Source organism: Lepidochelys kempii, chromosome 1, assembly GCF_965140285.1.
Source record: "Lepidochelys kempii isolate rLepKem1 chromosome 1, rLepKem1.hap1, whole genome shotgun sequence".
NCBI lineage: Eukaryota > Metazoa > Chordata > Testudines > Cheloniidae > Lepidochelys > Lepidochelys kempii.
Window position 1 is genome coordinate 3703707 of NC_136380.1, and position 7170 is coordinate 3710876.

Here is a 7170-nt window from a genome sequence, read left to right on the forward strand (position 1 = left end):
AGGACGGGCAGGGATGGTGTCCCTAGCCACTGTTTGCCAGAAGCGGGGAATGAGCAACAGGGGAAGGATCACTTGATGATTCCCTGTTCTGTTCATTCCCTCTGGGGCACCTGGCATTGGCCACTGTCGGAAGACAGGATACTGGGCGAGATGGACCTTTGGTCTGACCTGTATGGCCAATCTTATGTTCTTATGTTCTTTATGGAAGGTGGGTAAAAAGAGGGAAAAAAAGATTCCTGCAGCATTTCTGTAATGTTAGCAGGTTAAACAAGCCTCCAAGCCCCAGGAGGATTTGGCAGGTTATGCTCAGCAGCAAAACATTCTTTTAGCATGGGATGAAACGCACTTATCACACACACAGGATTAGGGGGGGGGGGGGACTAGAGATCACGTGCAAATGAGCCCCTCACCCACTGCACCCCCTGATCTCTCTCCCACCAGTCACCCCCCACAAACCCACCTGTGTAGGGAAGAGAGCGAGATCAGCCTTGGGAAGCCAGACCCATCCATGTGAAATGTGCCATAAGGCAGCCAAACGCAAGGTCCGTGGGACACAGGTCTTGGGTACGGAGTGTGGGACTGACACTGGCAAAGCAGTGACCCTGAGAAGGATTTAGGAGTTCACATATCTTTGTGGAAGGTGCTTTAACGAAAACCAAGCTATTGGGTTCATATAGAGGGGTGACTGGGTATAATTCTAGGGCCTGTGTTATACAGGTGGTCAGACTGTGGTTCCTTCTGGCCTTAAACATTATGAATCACCATGTTTGCTGTGGGGTGGGGTGGGGGTGTGTGTGCTGCCCTTGCCATGTCCTCTTGGGGTGGATCGCCAGGTCGAGGAGGCCCATGATAGCACAATCAAAGCCACCCCTGCTTGGGTTCTGGGCTGTGCAGAGGAGCGCCATGCAATCCCTGTGCTGCCTCCCTGAGGAGACTTACTCCTGACTTCCATGCTGGCCCCAAAGTGTGCTCACTTTGCCAATGAGGAAACCGAGGAGGAAAGAAACTCTCCCACGGTGACACAGAAGGTTGGAGGGAGAACCAATATTAGAGCCCCGGTCTCCCAATGTGCAGTCCAGGGCACTTCCCATGGCTGAATGGCCTGTCCCCCTTGGCTGCTGCTTTCTGTTGCCACTAAGAGTGCAGCTCAGATGCAGCTTGTCACAGAGGAGATGCACACACCGTGCTCTCTCACAGGCTGATTTTACCTTTGTGCTTTCTTGGTTTGTTGTTTCCCTTCATCTTAGAACAGAGACTCATTCAGTCTGGCTGCCTTTTGTGGAAGGGAGCTGTGTTGTAGTAGCCATGTCAGTCCCAGGATATTCAAGAGACAAGCTGAGGAGGGAATAGCTTTCATTGGACCCAACTCCTGTTGAGAAGAGAGACCAGCTTTGGAGCTTACACAGTGTAAGTACATAGTAAATACTCCCCTACAGTTCCAATGAAAACCTCGCTTTAATTTCCAAGTCCCAGAGCATTTTCTGTTGCCTCCTTGGGCTCAGCAAGAAGCTTCTGCTGCAGCATCGATAAAATAGATTGATCACCCGTTTCAGGATCTCTTTTGTTGTCACCGCATAAACGATGGGGTTTAACATGGGGGGAATGAGCACGTAGAGGTTGGCCAGTAGGATGAGAATATAACCTGGGATGATGTGCCCGAATTGGTGTGCAAAAAAGGAGAAAAAGGCCGGCGTGTAGAACATCAGTATGACACAGACATGGGAGCTGCAGGTGCGGAGAGCCTTGAGCCGGGCGTGCTTGGAAGGGAGCCGGAAGACGGCCTTGAGGATCAACCCATAAGATACAGCAATAAGCACAGCATCCAAACCGATTACAAAAATAGCCACAGCTACGCCATACCAGACACTGACTCTGATGTCATCACAGGCCAGCCGGGCTATGCCCACGTAGTCGCAATAGTTGTGAGGCAGGAGGTTGGTTCTGCAGAACTTCAGCTGCTTCACCAGAAAGATGAGAGGGAAAATGATACAGAAACTTCTTGTGACAACTGTCAGCCCCATCTTCCCGATCACAGACTTGGTTAGCCTGGTGGTGTATCTCAGGGGGTCGCAGATGGCAACGTACCGATCAAACGCCATGGCCAGCAGGATGGCCGACTCAGCAATAAAACTGACATGGATGAAGAACATCTGGGTCAGGCAGCCAGCAAAAGAAATTTCCCCCGCTCTAAACCAGAATAGAGCCAGCATCTTGGGCACTGTCGTGGTAGATAACAGCAGATCAGCAGCGGCCAGCATGGAGATGAATAGATACATTGGCTCATGGAGGCTTTGTTCTGTTAGTATGATTAATAGTAGGAGTGAGTTCCCAAAAAGTGTTGCAACGTACATCAGACAGAAGGGGATGGAGATCCAGTCATGAGACTCTTCCGTACCTGTGATGCCAGTCAGGATGTAAGTTACAGGGTCAAAAAGAGTGTGATTGTCAGCTGGCATCATGTACCATCACTTGGATCTTCTATTCATTTTCCAATAACTAACAGCAAAAGAGAAAATCAGTGAGAATTGAATGTCAGCTAGGACTGGAATGCATTTGTTGAGAGAATCATAGATACTATCAAAGACTTCATTGTGTGACAGCTGCCTGTTAGGTGCACCGGAAATCCAGAAACACTCTTGTGATGCGGTGTACAAATCCCACACTAGGCTACAAGGGGCTGAGGGATTATTTTGGTCTCAGACAGCCCCACCCCACCAAACTTCCAGCAAATGCTCCATCTGCGGGAGCAATTAAATACAGGGAATTAGCTTGTTTGGGTGGCAAAGCTGGAGGTGAGCAGACCTGCAGCCCACAGCTCCAGCAGACCAGAGGGAAGCCTAAGACTCTGACACAGCTGCCAAAAGGGGCCCTCCCCAAGAGAAGGGAGGGACACACCCCTGAGACAACCAGAGAGGGACTTTCCCTGTGGACTGTGGACATTGGTAACCCCCTCTTAGCCATTGTGGTTTGGGTTTCCCCACTAGGGGGAAACCTTGGACTAAGCTGACCCCAAGGATGGTGGACAAGAAGAAGAGGCCCAGGAAGGACACCCAGACTGTTGGTAGCCCAAAGGGCTGACCGGTGTAGTTGGAGGGCCCGGGTTCCCCTCCATACAAGCCACTTGGCAGTCACGAGTTGCAGCCATGACCATTAGGCCACACTCCCCATGTGGGAACCGTTACAACTCTCCTGCTATGGAAGGTCTCCATTCCAGAAGAGGGAAGATGGTTCAGACGGTTCTGGCCCCAGGTGACGCAGGGCGCGCCCTCCTGGTGTTGCTGTCCACAGCAGAATCTCTCCTCCGCGTGTGGGCTACAGTCGCTCTCAGGGCTCCAGCGGTGACTGTGAACGTGAGTTAAAGCAGCCACAGGACTGGTTCTTCTGGCACTTACCCCAGTTTCACACTCACTACTGCGGAGTCACTCCCAGTTTATAATGGGGTGAGAGCAGAAACCATTTCATTCACAATCCCCCTGCTGGATCCTTCAGGCTCTGAGACCCTGACCCGACTAACACACAGGTAAACTCCATCACGAGCAACTCCCATTGACTTTCATGAACATACTCACCTGAGTAAAGTTGCAAGTTTTTTCGGGATTTGGCCCTAACTATGTGAAGCCAATCTCAGTTAAGCTCTGGTCCCCACCACAGACCTATATTGGCATAACTACGTTGCTCAGGGGTTACTCCTGAGTGCCGTAGTTACACCAACCTAACCCCCATGTAGACATGGCTACCGCCTCTGGGGGAGGAGGACTAACTACGCTGCTGGGGGAGCTCTCCCCCCTCAGCGCAGAGTGTCTCCACTAACGCACCACAGCGGTGCAGCTGCGCCGGGGCAGCATTTTAAGCCTGGATGCTGGTAGCTCTGCTCTGGGGAACTGCAGCTGCAGTCGGTGCAGGGGGACCAGATGTCCCGTTTTTAAAGGGACAGTCCCGTATTTAAGCCCTCCTGCAGGTGACCCAACTTGTTCTTAAAAAGAAATTGGCACTGGCTGGTCCTGCTGCTGGCCAGACCCCTGCTTGGCAGATGCCCACCCCACAGTGGTGAGTGGGGAGGTCTAGTGGCCGATTGTCAAGGTTCCTTCCCCACTCTGAACTCTAGGGTACAGATGTGGGGACCTGCATGAAACCCCCCTAAGCTTATTTTTACCAGTTTAGGTTAAAAGTTCCCCAAGGTACAAACTATTTTACCTTTTTCCGTTGGACTTTTTTGCTGCCACCACCAGGCGTCTAACAAATATATAATAGGGAAAGAGCCCGCTTGGAAACATCTTTCCCCCCAAAATCCTCCCCAAACCCTACACCCCCTTTCCTGGGGAAGGCTTGATAAAAATCCTCACCAATTTGCAGAGGTGAACACAGACCCAAACCCTTGAATCTTAAGAACAAGGAAAAAGCAATCAGGTTTTTAAAAGAAGAATTTTAATTGAAGAAAAAAAGTAAAAGAAACACCTCTGTAAAATCAGGATGGTAAATACCTTACAGGGTAATCAGATTTAAACATAGAGAATCCCTCTAGGCAAAACCTTAAGTTACAAAAAGACACAAAAGCAGGAATATCTATTCCGTTCCGCACAGCTTATTTTCTCAGCCATATAAACAAACAGAATCTAACGCGTCTCTAGCTAGATTATTTACTAAGTTCTAAGACGCCATTCCTGTTCTGTCCCCGGCAAATGCATCACAGAAACAGAGAGAGAGAGAGTTTTTTTCTCCCTCCTCCCAGCTTTTGAAAGTATCTTGTCTCCTCATTGGTCATTTTGGTCAGGTGCCAGCGAGGTTACCTTTAGCTTCTTAACCCTTTACAGGTGAGAGGAGTTTTCCTCTGGCCAGGAGGGATTTTAAAGGGATTTACCCTTCCCTTTATATTTATGACACCGACAATGCGGGTGGCTGTGCAAGGCTGGTGGCAGGGCGAAGATGCAGCCCCTGGGTTCAGCCGCTCCCCCTGCTGGTCCATCAGCGCAGCCCCCACTATGTGCCGGTTCTCGCCCAGCAGGGCCCTGCCCCCCGTCCCGTTTCCCATCCTCACTGGCTGGGCGCTGCGAGCTGCAGTGGCCGGTGAGTGCAGGCAGGCACCAGGCAGCGGCCGGTTACATGTTGACTCTGCTGCCCACCCATCAGCCCTTTACATGTTCCCCCTCTCGCTGTCCTCTCCCTGCTTTGCCCCTTCACCTTCCCCAGCTCTGCTGCTCCCCCAGATCCGCCCGCAGTGGGGCATGTCCCGCTCCCAGCGCTGTGCGGAGAACCTGCCCCTCATCGGAGAGTTTAGCTTATCAGCAGACTGGCTGGCATGATCCTTCCTTCCCGCACTGCCTCTGGCTGGGCCGGCGCCCCGGGAAAACCCAAGACCCTCCGGCCCAGGGCGCTGGCCAGGAGGTGCTGATACCTGCATGTGCCAAAGCCCCGCACAGCGCTGGCATGAGGAAGCCTCTCTGCCCCTCAGCTAAGCTCCGGAGTGGCGGGGGGAGGAAGGGGAAACAATTTCCAGCCTGTTCATGTCCCGAACCTACAGGCTCCACAACAGCCCCTGTGGCAGGTCCTAAGCACCCCTCTTCACTCCCTAGCCCCACACCCTGGATCCTGGCCCCAGGGAGCGTGGGGCTGCTCCGCCCCCTAGGCATCCTCCCCTACTAAGCCACTTCTCTGGCCCGGTTCTCTGAAGCCCTTGCAGTCAGTTTCCCTGGGCCCTGGTGCATCTTTAGGGCTTAACCCCTTCCTGCCCGTGCCGTAGCCGGAGGACAGGAGGTGGCTGGGTTATGTTGGTGTGGGTAGGAAGGGAGAAGCTGCTTCCAGACATGGGGAGGGTGGGGAAGGAAGAGATGAGCTCTGCAAAGACATGGGCCAGATCATCTCTTCCCTCCCTCCTCCTTCCCTGAGCCTGGAAGCAGCTCCCTTCCCTTCCCCCACACATGCAGTGCGGAAAGGCTGCTGCTGGCCACAGTCTTGTGTGAACCCTGCAGAAATATGGGTGTGTGTTTGTGTGTGATGCTGTGTGATCCTTGAAACCAGCTAATTTCTGCCAGCTGGAATGGACCCAGTCCTGGGGTCCTTATGGCGTTAATGGAAGTGTTGACTGAGTGACGGCCTCGGGATTTGGGGTGTAGAATATCACAGGGCCTGAGTAGGTTTCCAATGAGGTTTGCTCTGCACAGTCACATAACCCAGAACGGCCCAGTCCAGAGCCCACTGAGTTCAACAGCAAGACCCCCAGGGACTCCCGTGGGAGTGGATCAGGGTAACCCGGTGACCTCTTCCTAACACCGAACTACAGAGCAGTCACAGGAGCGTTATCTCCGTGCCCCGGCTCCTCTCCTGCCCCTGCAGTCAGAATTACACATCCCCCATGCTATCCAAACCCAGCTCAGACATTTCATAGCTTTCATCTGTTTCCATTCGCCCCTTCACAGATTCATTCCACGCAAAGGACTCACCAGGCTCCAGCCCCAGCTGGGGAGGAGGAATCTCTGTCTGTGACCCTGTCGGGGAGCTGCTGGCGGCAGGGAATCTGCACTGACCAGGGCTGAGGTACAGGGATATTTATACTGTTGCCCTGTGAATCCCAGCAGGGACTGAGTGCCAGCCCAGAGCCCCAGGGACCTGGCCTCTGTGACAGGCTCAGGTGGGGAAGAGCAACAGAGAATTAACCCTTTCCTCCTCTCACTTGTTTGATCTGATCATTTCTCCTTTTGTACATTATTTAGAAAGGTCCTTGTGACACTGAGGCCCTGACAAAGAGTTCCCTGTTCTTTGCAAACAACTCTCATTTCAGGCCTGACAAACTCCCTACACCGCACACAAGTCTTTCAGTATATTAACTCATAAAGAGTAGCATGTAAGGTGTGCGCAGAAAGCTTGTAACTTGTCAAGCTTCATAACCACTGCAAAATGCATGTCCAGGTAATAGTTAAGGAATAACACATTGATATTGACAGTGTGCTTTACGGAGTAGAACTTGGAGTAGAAGTTAGTCACCAGGGCAGTGTGTCTTGGTGATGGCTATTCCTGGAGGGCATCGTCACCCCACCCTGGTTAGCTGGGGATGTAATGCCAGGCTCAGTTGTCCACCCTTGCTCCATCCCAAGATGATCAATGGAAAACCATTACGGACAACTGCAAACAATCAGCACCACTTGGAGGTATATGAAGGAACAATAAAAACAAAGA

At 52.2% G+C, this 7170-nt stretch overlaps 1 pseudogene; it reads right to left on the reverse strand.

Moving 5' to 3' along the window:
• Window positions 1-1498: 1498 nt before the first annotated feature.
• On the reverse strand, window positions 1499-2459 carry LOC140914902 (olfactory receptor 52B2-like; annotated as a pseudogene).
• Window positions 2460-7170: the final 4711 nt, after the last annotated feature.